A 15,014-nucleotide genomic window follows, 5' to 3' on the forward strand; every position below is an offset into this window, starting at 1 on the left:
TCACGATGACTAGGCAGCTCGAAAGAGAGGGGCGAGGTCAGCAGAGCTCATTAACATTTAAAGGAAAATGCTACAAAACTGCGGTGCTCTGAAAAGAGCTGTTTTTGACAGGGCAAAAAAGGTGTTTTTTACACTACCATTGAGAAATTTTAAGCAAACTATGTAACAGACTTTTCATTAAGACCCTAAAGAATCATATCAACTTGTGGAAAATGGGCATCCTATGACCCCTTTAAACTTTGTCAAATGCACAGAAACAAACAAAAATCAAAGTGGTCTAATATTCACATCAATGTTTATAAATAAGACATAGCTTTTTAAATCTATGATCCATGTAATATTGCATGTGACAAATCTATCGCTGTCTGACATCTGCTGGAAAGTATGTTCACACACATATCCCCAGTTAACATGATCCCCAGACAATCCATAACACGGGAATTAGGAACTACAGCTTTGACATGTAAATTGTAACGTGTGTGTGATTTTTTCAGTATTGTTATCCAGGGTAGTAACACACACATGCGTGAGGTCTTCAGCTATTTCTAACGTTCAGAAGGCTAATTGCTGTAGGAACTAGGAAGCTGCGTTCAATCAAATGATCTGAGCTCAGGATGGTTCTTCAAACTCCCCCACACCAATGATGCATCAATAATGAACATGAACATCCATCGCTGCTTCGTTCTCAAAGAACAGCAGCTCAGGTCCCGAAGTAAAATCAAGCCATGAGTTATTTAATGATTCTCTATCATTGATCAGCTTAGGACAAGAGACGTGTCGGCATCTGAATATTCAGCAGCACGTTCAAAGCCCTGCCAAGTTGACAGAGAATATTTCAGGCCATTAAATGGATGTTTTTTTTTCCATCTCATCTGCTTCCGCCAGGCCTCCACGGCTGAGACTTCTGGAAATTATTCCAAACTGCTCTTCACAATATGCATTATAGATCACAAGAGCAGCTCTCTGAGTCCAGACAGACCAGAATTAAAGGATCATAAAAGGGAAAGAAGCACTTCCCATTAATTGCGCGTCAAGTTCGAATTTTATACATCTCTTTAAGATTTCTTTACCTTCTAGCACAAATGCTAATCTTCATTAGTGCTCTTGGAGGGCCGCTGTCCTGCCGAGTTGAGCTCCAAACCTCATTAAACACACCTGAACCAGCTAATCGAGGTCTTCCAGATGAGTGAGGTCTGAGCTGTGTCTCATTGTCAAGGCTGAGCCCTCATGTATGGTCTAAAACACTCACGTTTTCCCCCAGGACAGCAATTACCAGTACATATTCTGTCTTTGCAGGAATATAATGTGAAGATTGTACCAAGTAACATAAGTAATGTGTGTGTGTGTGTGTGTGTGTATATATATATATTAGTGTATATTTATTATGTATATAGTTCCACAGAGAAACACTAGGTGTCAGTGTCCATTCATTCTTGAAGCTCCAGTGTTTCATGGCACTGACTCGCAGAGCTTAAACCTGAAGAAAACAAATGTGTGTAACACATGTACACCAACGTTCACAAGTTTGGGATCAGTAAGGTTAAAAAAAAAAAAAAGTTTTTAAATACGTTTCTTATGCTCATCAAGACTGCATGTAGGGCCCATTTGATCAAAAATACAGAAAAAATTGTAATATTGTGAAATATTATTAATATTTAACAATATCAATTTTCTTTTAATAGTTTTCTTTCTTTTAATATACTTTAAAATATCATTTATTTCTGTGATGCAAAGCTGAATTTCTTCAGCCATTACGCCAGTCTTCAGTGTCACATGATCCGTCAGAAATCATTTTAATGCTGATTTATTATCAGTGTTGGAAACAGTTGTGCTGCTTAATCTTTTTTATAACCCTTTTATTCAGGATTCTTTGATGAATAAAAAGCAAAAAAGAACAGAATTTATTTAAAATATATATTTTTTTAAAGAGAAAATTCAACTTTGCATCACAGAATAAATTATATTTTAAAGTATATTAAAATAGAAAACCATTGTTTTAAGTTATAATAATATTTTAAAATATTACTGTTTTTCTGTGTTTTTGATCAAATAAATGCAGCCTTGATGAGCAGAAGAGACTTCTTTAAAAAGTATTAAAAATCTTACTAATCCCAAACTTTTGAATGGCAAAAACTTAAACAAACAGGCTTCTTTAAAATAATTATAATAATCATCCTGAAATAAAAATATCTGCACATGGGAAGCATGCAGTATTTCATTATTAAGGTAGTTTACCGCCATTTGCCATTAATACAGCTTCAAACCTTCCTAGAATAAGTTCATAGAGCTTCTGAATAGTTGAATGTTGCCTATAAAACATCTGCCAGTTGTTTCAGAGATACTGGGGGAGGGAATCTGCTTCTCCATCCACAGTGGTTTGATAATACTCAGCTGATTTATATCTTGGTGCTCAAACTGTCCAGGTTTTATAATCATGACTCCATCTTTCCCCATTTAGCATAGGTGTCTGTGATGAAAGTTTTAGCAGTTGCAGCTCTTTCAGTGATGTTAGCTCAGTTCTCTGTGGTTGATTTCTGTGGACACAGGTCTTCACAGTGAATGTTGTCATCACTTTGCTGCAGTAGTTCTGTGTTGTTTGGCCACAATCCTTCCTAGTGATTGACAGTCCCTATCATTCACTTTTCTTCTTCTCTGATGAAGTCATGCTTTGTGTACTCAATCATAATCCTAAAGATGTTGTTCTGTAAACACCAAATAATTGGGCTGTTACAGACGCTCCTGCTAAACAAGCTCATATGACTTCTCCTTTTTTATAGAATTACACTAATATAAAAACTACACAATATAGTCAACCAAAAGATAAATAAAACATAATTGCAGCATTTGTTTCACTTTCGCCTGCATTTATTAACCCCTGTAATAATGGGTGTTCACATTATGCTGTCCAATCCCTTTATATAACACAGAGAAACTCGAGTGTGTGTGTCTACATTTACCAAAACGTTCTCATTATTCAAAAATGTCTGCAGTGATATAGTAAAACCTGATGAACATTGACTAGTGAGCCGGACATCACTAGTTTAAAAGGCTTATAAATCAGTCAGATCATGTCGTTTGCACAGGTTCCTCTGAGGGTTATGTTTAGGGAACAGATTGTGTTAGATTATGGATAATATCATTAACCTGATAGAAAAACAATGTGTGTGTGTGTGTGTGCACTGTTTACTCACCTAATTTCAAGTCTATTTATTTGTAAGGCATGTGAAAATGACTATATGCCAAAGTGATGCACAATAACAGTTACAGCAATAAAATACAAGGGAAACAAGCATAAATTAAAAGACTAAGACATCATTGTTGAAGATGTACATAAAGCAAGCCCTGTTTAAATCTATGAGAAACTATAAACCATGAGAAAGACTCAATAAATACGTTTGAATGATGAAATCTGGAACAGATCAGATTGAAATCCACAGACTAAAATCAAACGCACGCACGCACGCACGCACGCACGCACACACACACAGGTTTGTTTTTGTGAATTGTGGGGACATTCCATAGGCGTAATGGTTTTTATACTGTACAAACCGTATATTCTATCGCCCTACACCAACCCTACCCCTAACACTCACTCACACACACACACACACTCACTCACACAGAGACAGATGGATGTTTGAAGCACAGATGTGGAAGTGTGACCTCTGTGTCTGTGTGATTGTGTTTAGGGTTAATGAAAGTGTGTTGTTCACCTGAGCAGTGAGACAGAGCAGAAAGGCAGACAGGCTGGGCTGTGAAAGAAACACTATTATGAATCTAGACAATTAATGGCAGCTGGCCAATATAGAGGGTGCTAGGGCTCTGCCCTCCCTGAACCACACACACACACACACACACACTAAAAAGTAATAAGAATAAATATAAATTATATAATATAATATGATAGAAAATCACCTGTGCAAAATATATGCTTTCCTTATACAGTATGTCCACTATGCCTTCACATTCAAGTTCAGTCTCAAGTTCAGTTCTGGGGTGAGGCGGGCCTATAGCAGTTGATTTAAGATACAGAATAAACATGTTCAAAGTATGACAAAATTTATCCAATCAGCATCCTCAAATCCATTTCGAAAAGGAATTATTTTATCACCCCTACACTGAAAAAAATTTTTTATTCATCCAATTAAAAAAATTTAGGGTAATGATTCACATCTATATTTTTTAACTTGAGCCAAAGAAAAATAAATAACTTGCCCTTAGGGAAGGGCCTTTTTTAAATAGGATGAATTTTTTTCAATGTAACAAGGCACTGCTAAAGTCAGAACTAGTCTGTATGGGCTGAATAAATCAAACCAGTGTCTCGTTAGTAAAGTTTTAATGGATGATAATTGTGATCAGGATAAAACCAATTACAGTAACATACAGGAGTCATACATTAGGCACACGCCCATTTCTGAGTGCAAACTAACTGTGTACACTGCCGTTCTAAAGTTTGGGATTAGTAAGATTTTTAATATTTTTTTAAGTCTCTTCTGTTCATCAAGGCTACATTTATTTGAACAAAAATACAGAAAAACAGTAATATTGTGAAATATTATCAGAATTTAAAATAATGGTTTTCTCTTTTAATATACTTAAAAAATATTTTTTTTTTCTGTGAAGCAAAGCTGAATTTTCTATTTAAAAAGTTTTCTATTTGAAATAAATGCTGTTTTTTAAAAATTTTTATTCATCAAAGGTTTATACAATATTAAGCAGCACTACTGTTTCCAACACAGATAATAAATCAGCATTAAAATGACTTCTGAAGGATCATGTGACACTGAAGACTGGAGTAATGGCTGAAGAAATTCAGCTTTGCATCACAGAAATAAATGATATTAAAAGAAAACGGTTATTTTTAAATTGTACAGTTTTTTCTGTATTTTTGATCAAATAAATGCATGACGAGCCTTGATGAGCAGAAGAAACATCTTTAAAAAACATAAAATATTTTTGCACAAGCACATTGCAGTATAGCCGCATGTCTGGCGACTGTTTTCTAATGGATGCTCATCGAAGATAGATTTTAGGATTTGAGAATCAATACTGGTTCATCAAAATCAAAACTGATATTATCAACCCAGCCCTAGAGTAAATGACAATCTGCTCTGTGCTTGTCTGATGAAACACTGAATCCTGTGTTTATGTCTGGACTGGACATTTACAGCTCAGTCTCACGCTGTTTACTCAGTAGATGCTCTTCTCCCGGTCTGTTCTTTTCTATCGCAGGACACGCAGGGAAGAGAGGTTTGAATGTGATGACTTTGAGAACACATGGAACCGGGGGACTGACACCGCTGAACTTCTGTGGTGGTGCGTTTGATGACTGCGGCTCACCGTGATGCTGTTCACCTCACGACACCAGAGACACACACAGTAACCTTACATGTACTTCAGACATAACAGTGTCTGGCTCAGGATAACATACGGCAAAAAATAATGGATCTGAGCCTTGCTCACAGTACCAGACGTCCCTGGACTAAAATCATTTAACACTGGCTCAATGTTTATTGCCTTCTGTCTTTTATAAATGTAATTTAAGTCACATTTGAGTCTTTTTTAATGACCAGAGCATAGACTTTCTTGAGTTCTAACTTCTATCTCTGTATGTTTTGCTCTCAGGAAAAAGGTACAAAAGCTGTCACTGGGACATTACCTTTTCAAAAGGTACACCTTTTTTATGTAAAGTGTGCATATTGGTACCATAAAGATGCATATTAGTACCTAAAGCTTACATATTAGCACCTAAAAGGTACAAAAGTGTACTTTTGAAAAAATACCGCCCCTGACAGCTTTTGTACCTTTTTTTCAGAGAGTTGATTATTTCTTTCAGTGTGCCTTGGCTTCACAATATACTTGACTAAACGCAATGCTTTCAGACGCGTGATTCCTGTATACTAGAGGAACTCCGTATGAAAATCCACCGCCTTCAGCAGATGTTTTTACAGTCGTTAGAAATTTCCCTTCGCTGTTACACAACACGCAGAGCAACCGTTAAACTTAATGAGTCCCAAAAGATGGCAGCTTACTGTCATTGATTTCCACCATGTTTATCGGTTGGCAGCAGTGGAGTTCTTTGGCTTTCTCCAAACTAACACTCAAGCAGATCTTGTAGGAAATAAAGAGCAGCCGTTCTGTCACTCGAGGGTCTGTTACACCACCATGTAAGGCAGTTGTGGACTTCAAATTGCAGCTCTATGTGTTAATTACACAGCCAGTGCTATTAACCCCGTTAAGCTCCTGATTTCATCAAATTGCATTGGAGAACTGGGTCACAGTGTTTTGTGGTAATATTTGAAGCTGTGTTTTGTGACGTTTAGCAAGTACACACCAGTGATTTGTGCATCGCAGCTGACTTATCTATGCTTACTGAACTGACGAGACAAAGTCTGAATATTTTGGATGTGAGCTCGGTTTAATATCACATCAGCTAGCTCAGTTTTTAGCAGTGGCTTGTGCAGAACATTTTGAAGATAATAGTGAACCTGTGAGATTTAATGGAGCATCTCAATAATGCTGCAAGATCAAAGTCACAGAGGTCCTTAGAGGACAAAAACATGTCAAAAAACAGTCATAAAAATATTATACATTAACTTTTTTCCGCTTTCACTGACAGTTTTTTTTACCGACATCAGTCCTGATCATAACTACCAAAAAATATTTTATCCCTTATTGCCAGTTTGTTCACATAATGTCACTGTTCTTTCTTAAAACACACACACACACACACACTCAAAATATTTTCCATATACTAAATTCTAAGCAGATTATTATTATTATTATATTATTCTTGGATAAGTCAATGAAACAACATTCATTTTGATGCGCGTGCACACACACACACACTCACACACACTCACACACATAACTTTCTCTATAGGCCAAACCTCAAAAAGTGATGCCATTGTGTGGAAAATTGCCAATAGAATGAAAGCCTATTAACAATAAATGCATGATTTTATGCTTAAATGACACTGGGATTAAATATTGCAGTTTTATTGGGTTTCAGTGGTGACATTTTTGTTCTTAAGGTCCTGAGTGGAAATATGTTTTGTGCTTAGTGTAAAATAGATTTATGAAAGAAAATGAGGATGAAATATTAGAATTGCATTAACAGCCAAAATGATCAAACAAACAAACAAACAAAAACATTGTTTTAGAGCAACTGTAAATGGAGAATACATTTTAATGACACCAGCAAAATATTAATGTGGCCTATTACTGTGATCTGTTTGGGGAATTGACTGTACAGAACAGTTCTCCATATTGCAGTAATGCTTCTCCTGAATCATGTATTTTGTATGTTTTTTATTTTGTATGTATTTTATATTCTGTAGGGCTCATATGTGCTTTAACATTGTTTTAGAGCAACTGTAAATGGAGAGTACATTTTAATGACACCAGCAAAATATTAATGTGGCCTTTTACTGTGATCTGTTTGGGGAATTGACTGTACAGAACAGTTCTCCATATTGCAGTAATGCTTCTCCTGAATCATGTATTTTGTATGTTTTTTATTTTGTATGTATTTTATATTCTGTAGGGCTCATATGTGCTTTGATGCACCGATGAAATGAAGAAGTCATGCAGACAAACAATAAAAAAAATAAAAATAAACTGCATGATCGGACATCACGTTTCTCAGTTAGTAGTCATTATTGCGTCTTTGTCTAGTGATGCAATAACGCGTAACTGTGCTTTTTCAAGAACGTGAATGTTAATCAGCTTTTATAAAGCACTATGATCATCTTTTGTCTTTTTCTAATTGGACTAACCGGCAGACTAACACCAGACAGAACAGGTTTCTGTGTACGCGGCTGTATGCTCCACTTATCTGTTATTCCACAGAGGAATTTCATTAGCCACTCTTATCTGCTGCCTCTCATTTGAGTTTACTGGAGGAAAACATATTCACCTGAGCAAAATATCAACACTCGTGAAGTAACCTGTCCTTGTGATTTACAACTCATCTTAATTTCTCAGAAAGGCTGTTCTCACACATGGAATGGCTCTGTTATCTTGTGAAACCTAATGGTCACAAATGTAAATGGCATCCTCACAGCTCGCTCTCCGTAAGCGCTCATCCTTTCTTAACTCTGCCTCAGAAGGAGTTATAAATAAAGCAGTTTGAAGAGGATCCCAGTGGGAAATGATTGATAGGTTGGCTAATGGACATTGCTGCTGTATTTTTTGTCTCCTCTCCTCTGTGTAAAAGTGTCTTCCCTAATGTAAACCTCACGGCCCATTTCAAAAGAGTCAGTCTGGAGTATGCTGGCCAATAAACTGGCCTTGCATGATGAAGACAGGCATTGTCTAGTTTGGAAGAGGAAGATGTGATGAAAATACATCCGTGTTAACCATTATGCCTTGTTTTTTAAAAAAAAAAAGAAAAAAAATTTGACATTAACACATGGCTGTGTTAATGCAAACAGCATAGTTTTTTTTCGAAAAATGAGCATTTTTATTGGAATTGTAATATTTTGTTGTTATTTCCATTTATAAATCTATTTTATACATAAAATAAAATATAATAGTTACAATTAAGGACACAAAAGTTCATACTGAGATCCATTATTTATTTATTAGCATAAAATCATTAATATATATATTATATATATACAGTATATACAGTATATATACACTCTAAAAAATGCTGGGTTGTTTCAACCCAACTTTGGGTCAAATATGGACTAAATGGACTAAAAACATAATACTATTGTAAACATCATTTGTAACACAATTACAGTTTTTTCCCCCCCAGAAAGACTAACTGTCAACAGTGTCTGTCTTTAAGAGGTACATTAAATGTGCAAAATGTAAACATAAAAATATACAAATTCTAGCAAGTGCACACAATTTGTAAAACTTTCACATTATTATTATTATTTATTTTTTTGCCAGGCAGACTGGTCTGTCAACAGTGTATGGCGTTAAGAGGTACATTAAATGTGCAAAATGTAAACATAATACTATTGTAAACATCATTTGTAACACAATTACAGTTTTTTCCCCCCCAGAAAGACTACACAGCCTAATTTTCATTTTTGGGTGAACTAACCCTTTAAGTGGTCTATCAGCTAAGCCAGCAATATATCAGCACTATACCAGCTCTAACCAGCATAAATCAACCTGGACCAATTCAAGCTGGTTTATGCTGGATTTTCATTTTCCTTTTTCCAAACTCTTCTTTGCAAGCTTCTTCCACTGCATATAGTAGGATATAATAGATCCTGACTTGTAACTCACCCCATGTTTTTAGTTATTAGTATGACAAACAGACAAAGTTGTATGTTCCAAATCTAGCTTTAAATTAAACAGCATTATGATCAGTTGAATACAGGTTACATTCATGTTTATATTAAAAGTCTGAGGGAATGACATTGCAGGCTTTTGATCAGTTGGTCACAGATTTGGTGGCATAAGGAGTATGCAGCAGATCACACAAAATGATTTGCCATCAAAAGAGATCTATATTTTGCATTATTGTACCCAGGGCCGTTTCTAGCCAATTTGACGCCCTAGGCGAAATCCCTATTCCTATTCTATATATATATATATATAATTATTTTCTCTCCCCTAGCGATAGCTACACTAAGGAGCCTGTTTAGTTTGTCATAGCCTCACCTTAGTCTTGCCTTGTCTGTGTTCTCGTATCTTGATCTTCGCCTGTGTCTCTCGGATTCCTCCTCTCGTCTTGCCCTATTTTGATACTGGTTGCCCCTGCCTGGACCTTGCCTTGTACCTGGACTTATCCCTCGAGTCTCGCCCCTTTGATTCTGTTTGCCGATCATTGACCTCCGCTAGCCTTAGGTTTCTTCTTGTGTCTTGCCCGCCATATACCTGTCTGCCATTATCTGACCCATGCCTGTTCTATGACCACGTCTCTGTCTTCTGCTAATAAATAGCACATGGATCCGCACGTCTCAAGTCTTGTCAGCCCCGTAACACTATGTAACAATCCCTAGTGGCTAAGACATTGCACATAATTTACACATAAATCACACATAAATTAATTTTATTACATTTTGATTTGGATGCTATATACTATACTACGACATATTGTTTAGATATTATCAATGGCTACTTTTTTTGTCTTTATCTGTTTTTTGTTCAATTTTTTTGTTGTTGTTTCTCGAAACATTGATTTAAAGTGTCAGTTAGTGCATTATTATTTCAGTCAAACCTATAAAACCCCTTTGTTACCCCAAACTACATATAAAAGCTTTATCAGTGGCATAAAAGTAACCAATGCAGCTACTTAATCATTTGCTACTCGTTAACGCGTTAACGTCCCCTTTAAATAACGTGACGCTCTGCCCTCTATGACGCTGCTCCCATTAAGCGCTGTTGGAAGTGAATGAATTGATTCAGCATTTCGACACCTCCGTAAGGATGCATTTAACTCGACAAAGCGGTCTAATAAAGGATGTATTGATCTCGTGAATTAGCTAATTTTACTATACAAATATTTTTTAATTGGATGTTAAAGTTTATATGGGAATATTACATGACACGCTGATCCTTTAACAATGCATTGGCGCAAAAAACGCACACCTTTTGGACAAATCTGCCACAAATATTTGGACAAATGTGCCACAAATACTGCCTAAACAAAATACAGATTTTGTGCACTTTATTTGCTGTACCAATATTTTAAATTGGCCTTTGAACTTAGCTTTATTGCATGGCAAAAAAAAGTGTTACCTTGCCAAAGCACTGACAGAGCCCACTGATCTAATGGCGTTGTTGAGCGCTCCAAATGCAAACTTTGCATGCAACAGTCAGGCAGCAATTGACAGCACTCTGATCTAGTGGCATACAGGCATCGTCAGATTGACAGTACTCTAGCTCAATAATGTTGGGGGATCCAGTGGGGGCGGCAGTCATATTTCAGGGTGACCGTGCCACTCTTTATCACAACCCTGCTAAAAGTGCCAGTACGTGCGCTCATTGGCGCCCCTTCAGCTGGTGGTGCCCTAGGCGACCGCCTAGCTCGCCTATGCCTAGAAACGGCCCTGATTGTACCTCATGGCTTTAACATCTTTTCTAGGGTATGTTGTGCTTTCACCATTGACTTCTCTCTTCTTTTCATTATGGAAAGGTGACTTCGAGATGGCTGCTTTCATATTGTGCTGGCAATCATCTAGCATTGAGGTTATGTGTGTCTTGAGGGGAAAATGGTATATTAGGGCAGTAATTGCCCTTGGGGTCTGCGTGTTTGTTTTTTTACGATAACCACACTTTCTCCTGTGACTTTGACCTCAAGTCCTCTCACCTCCTGCTCTGCCGCCAAGACATTTGCATCAAAAATGTGCTCGTTGGAAACAAACATATCATGCTGCTCCTGATGACTTGAGAAAGAGACTCCTGGGATCGTGTGCTACGTTGGCATAGCTGCGTGTTGGCATTGCCAGAGTTCTCTGACTTTCTTAAATGGTGCTCTCAATTAAATTTCGCCCTTCTCTTCAATATGGGTGGAGGTGATGATGTCCTTGAGCATCAAACAACATGCTCCTAGATTAGATAGCTGCATGTGCTCCATTTCTGAGGAGCTGCTCTGGGACCTGGACTGTGTTTCCTCCCAGCCTAAATAAGGACATTTATGGGTTCTTCTAAACACTCATCCTGCATCATAACCAAGAGTGGTCATTAGTTTAGTTTTTGATATTCTCTTGAGAATAAGAATTGCTTATAACTGCTGTCATTGTCTGTTAACTGTTAAATCTGGCTAGAGATTTAAAATGCCTTTTCGGTAGTTTCGTAAAGTATTTCTGTATTGATTTTCCACAGGTGTTTTACCTGTATTTTAAATTGTGCATTGCATTGTATTGTGCTTGTTGATTTTAAGGCATTTTGACAACCCAGTACATGTACACTCCAAATCATGGAGTTAACTGTTATTATTTTGAAAATAGACATGACCAGGTTGTGTATGGGTCAAAGACGTTAAGATGTCCTCATCAAAAGAAATGTACAAAAGTGATTTTATGTCCATAGAAAGCACATTAAATGTAAGTAAAGTGTCTACTTTTAAGGTTTCAAATAAGTTTTTGGAGAATAAAATGTTAAAATTTGGTTGAAATAATGTTACATTGTCATTCAGTGTAACACAATATTTATGTAAAAATTCAAACAACATGCTTATTCTGACTTGTACATATTAAAATATATAAAAGAATAAGGGAGCAGATTAAATTTGATCGTGTTTTAAATGAGTACACATTCTTACTGACAAATGGGCGAAACCTAGTGGCACATTTTAAAAATACAACTAATTAGTATTTGGGGTGAAAGTAATTAGATATGTCATAAATAGATTTTTGTTGTAAATATGCCTGACAAGAATGTTACACTGAATGACATTTTAGTGGGCCTCTTCTGTAAATCAGGGAAAAATGTATGATATTTATTTTTTGCTCTGAAAAACAAAAACAAAATTGCAATGAAATTAAACAGAAAACTTTTACATTTTTTGGGGGAAAAACAACAACAATTTAAAGCAGTATAACACTTATTGTTTTAATGCTTAAACCCTTTTTCGTCTTTGACCCGTATACAAGATTGCAAATAGGTCACACAAAACTCACTCATATTCATATTTATTGAAAAGGGAAGAGAAACACGTTTGTGATTTATGTAAGAATCTTTTGAGTGTAAGACATATTTTTAATAGAATGTCCATTTTTAAATGATACTAGATGACGTTTTTATTCAGAAAATATATTAATGGACATTTTTAAAAAGGTTTCTCCTGAAATAATTTTAGAATTTTTATCATATAGTAAGTTAAAATCTCTCTATATTTGTTATGGCTATTATTGTTGTTATTGCTATATTAGTTTATATTGTTTTTCTTTTGCATGTTGACATTTAACTTTGTTGTTTTTGTCCGTTTTAGTTGTTTTATTTTTTTAACGCATGTCTGTAGAGTTTTTATTCATTTTAATTTCAGTTGAAATTATTTTGGTACATCAAATGTACTAAACTGGCCCAAATACTTTTTTCTATTTTATTTGATTTTCTTTCTATTTCTATTTTCTATTTTCTTTTTATTTCAAGTAACAAAAATGTGATTGGTAATTTTCTGCCAGAACATTTTTCTACCTTACGATGTATATTATCAGCATTTTTTGGTGCCTTTTCTCATCATTACTCAGCCTGCTAAGTAAATGTGTTTTTTCAGTATCTTGATTGGATCACTGGATCACGTCAATAAAAGTGAGCAGATGTAAACACGCAGTGTGTGCTGACTGAAAACATTGGCTGAATCCCTCTAAATGACACTGTCAGTCACATGGGAACTCATCCATGTAAATATAATATTTTCACAGGTAGTTCTCAGTGCTGTCACCTTTGAATGACATCATCCTCAGGTGAGGCTGTCCTCTGAGAGCGCAGAGCGATGAATGAGAGATTTCAGGAGACAGATGAGAGATGCGCTCCCTGGGTCATCGCCTCACTTCACCTCAGCTGTAACTCACCGTATCTCAGCACACTCGTGGTATGATGCTCTTATTATTAAGTTTGAAAGTCACCACGATGCTGCATTCATGTGCCATTTTAGCACAGGACTTGATTTGATGCCGTGACCATTATGCTTCTTTTAATGAAAACTCACATGCAATTTATGGCTCTGAAATCAAAGACAAGACCTTCTTGATTTGATCATTCATGAACAAGTATCCCAATGGTGATGCTTCTTTTTCACATAAAGCTGTTTGACAGTTAGTTAACATTAACAGCAGAACATGTTGGCATTTTGTAATAACGCAAATATCTACTAACTCCTCTAATCTGTGCTCACACTTCAGATCAGGCCAGAAGAGAGAAATACACAAGAGATAAAATTGCGCAAAGTTGTCTATTTATGGGCGGTGAGACGTGAATGGCTTTCAGTGTCAGATAAACAGTGTTTCAATTTAATGGCTGTTTCCCTCTGGAGAAATAAAACCGTTCTCTCATTATAAAACACGTATGCTCCCCCGGAGGCAAACGGTGGACTTAACTTGGCCCTTTTACCGAAGAATTGCCACCGAATTACTCAGCAAACCCCAACATGAAAATCATCACGATAATAACGGTTGCTCACCGTCTCAGATATTTTTATGCGTTTGCTGATGCCTCGTCAAACGACATCTGGAAAGGTCTGTCCCTGCATGATGCCCGCAAAATATCGATCCGAGCAGTCAACATAATTAAACTTACACCCATCCACAAAAGACCCAATTACTTTCACTTGGTGTATCGACACGTGAGATTGATCGTGAGGTAAAATAGAGGCCTGGATTGTGGTGCATGCACACACATGAATCGACACAGAAGTGAGGATTTAGTGAAACACTGAACCAGAAATGCACCAGTATTGCTGCCTGTTTATGAGTCACACATTTAATAAAAAAAAGACAAAAGAAAATCAGTTAGTGCTATTACATCTTAATAAGTGGTGTTTGTTAGTCCAGCACCAATATTACTAGTGTTCATGTCATAGTTGGATTGACCAAGTAACACTTTGCTTTTTACATTACCAAACAAAATCTGTCATTAAAAACGTGTAATTTTTTCATGTGAAATTCTAAAAAAAAAGTATATGTATGTGTGTGTGTGCGTATTTATAGAAATATCACATGATGAAGTTTTAATGACACATTTTGTCATTAAACAACACATTTTGTGCAGCATGAAGGGACATGCAGTATATGACATTATTTTAATTTGATATTCAATAGCAGAACTCTAAGAGGTGACTAGACCACGGTTCATTAGCAAATCACTGAACAATTAAGAATAGTTTAAAGTGTTCAACAACAATCACAGAAATACTTAACAATTAAACAACAACAACAGTTAATCTATTCAATCATAAAAAACAATACAAATAATATTTACGCCGTAAGGGAGTCTCGCTCATTCATTCACACATTAATCATCTTACTCTTTAGTTGTTAAAGGGATAGTTCAGCCAAAAATTAAAAGTCTGTCATCATTTAAAGGATAGTCACTAGTGAAGGTCT

The 15,014-nt window shown here is 36.1% G+C and overlaps 1 long non-coding RNA gene across 1 annotated transcript in view; it reads left to right on the top strand.

The window, feature by feature from the left end:
• LOC107742464 (uncharacterized) overlaps window positions 1-5,319 on the top strand; it is a 14,820-nt gene extending 9,501 nt beyond the window's left edge. The window contains exon 4 of the long non-coding RNA XR_001640309.1: window positions 5,233-5,319. This is a non-coding gene — a long non-coding RNA (uncharacterized LOC107742464). The remainder of the gene's footprint in view (window positions 1-5,232) is intronic.
• Window positions 5,320-15,014: the final 9,695 nt, after the last annotated feature.

Source organism: Sinocyclocheilus rhinocerous, unplaced genomic scaffold (genome assembly GCF_001515625.1).
Source record: "Sinocyclocheilus rhinocerous isolate Xijiao unplaced genomic scaffold, SAMN03320098_v1.1 scaffold1427, whole genome shotgun sequence".
In the NCBI taxonomy this organism is placed as follows: domain Eukaryota; kingdom Metazoa; phylum Chordata; class Actinopteri; order Cypriniformes; family Cyprinidae; genus Sinocyclocheilus; species Sinocyclocheilus rhinocerous.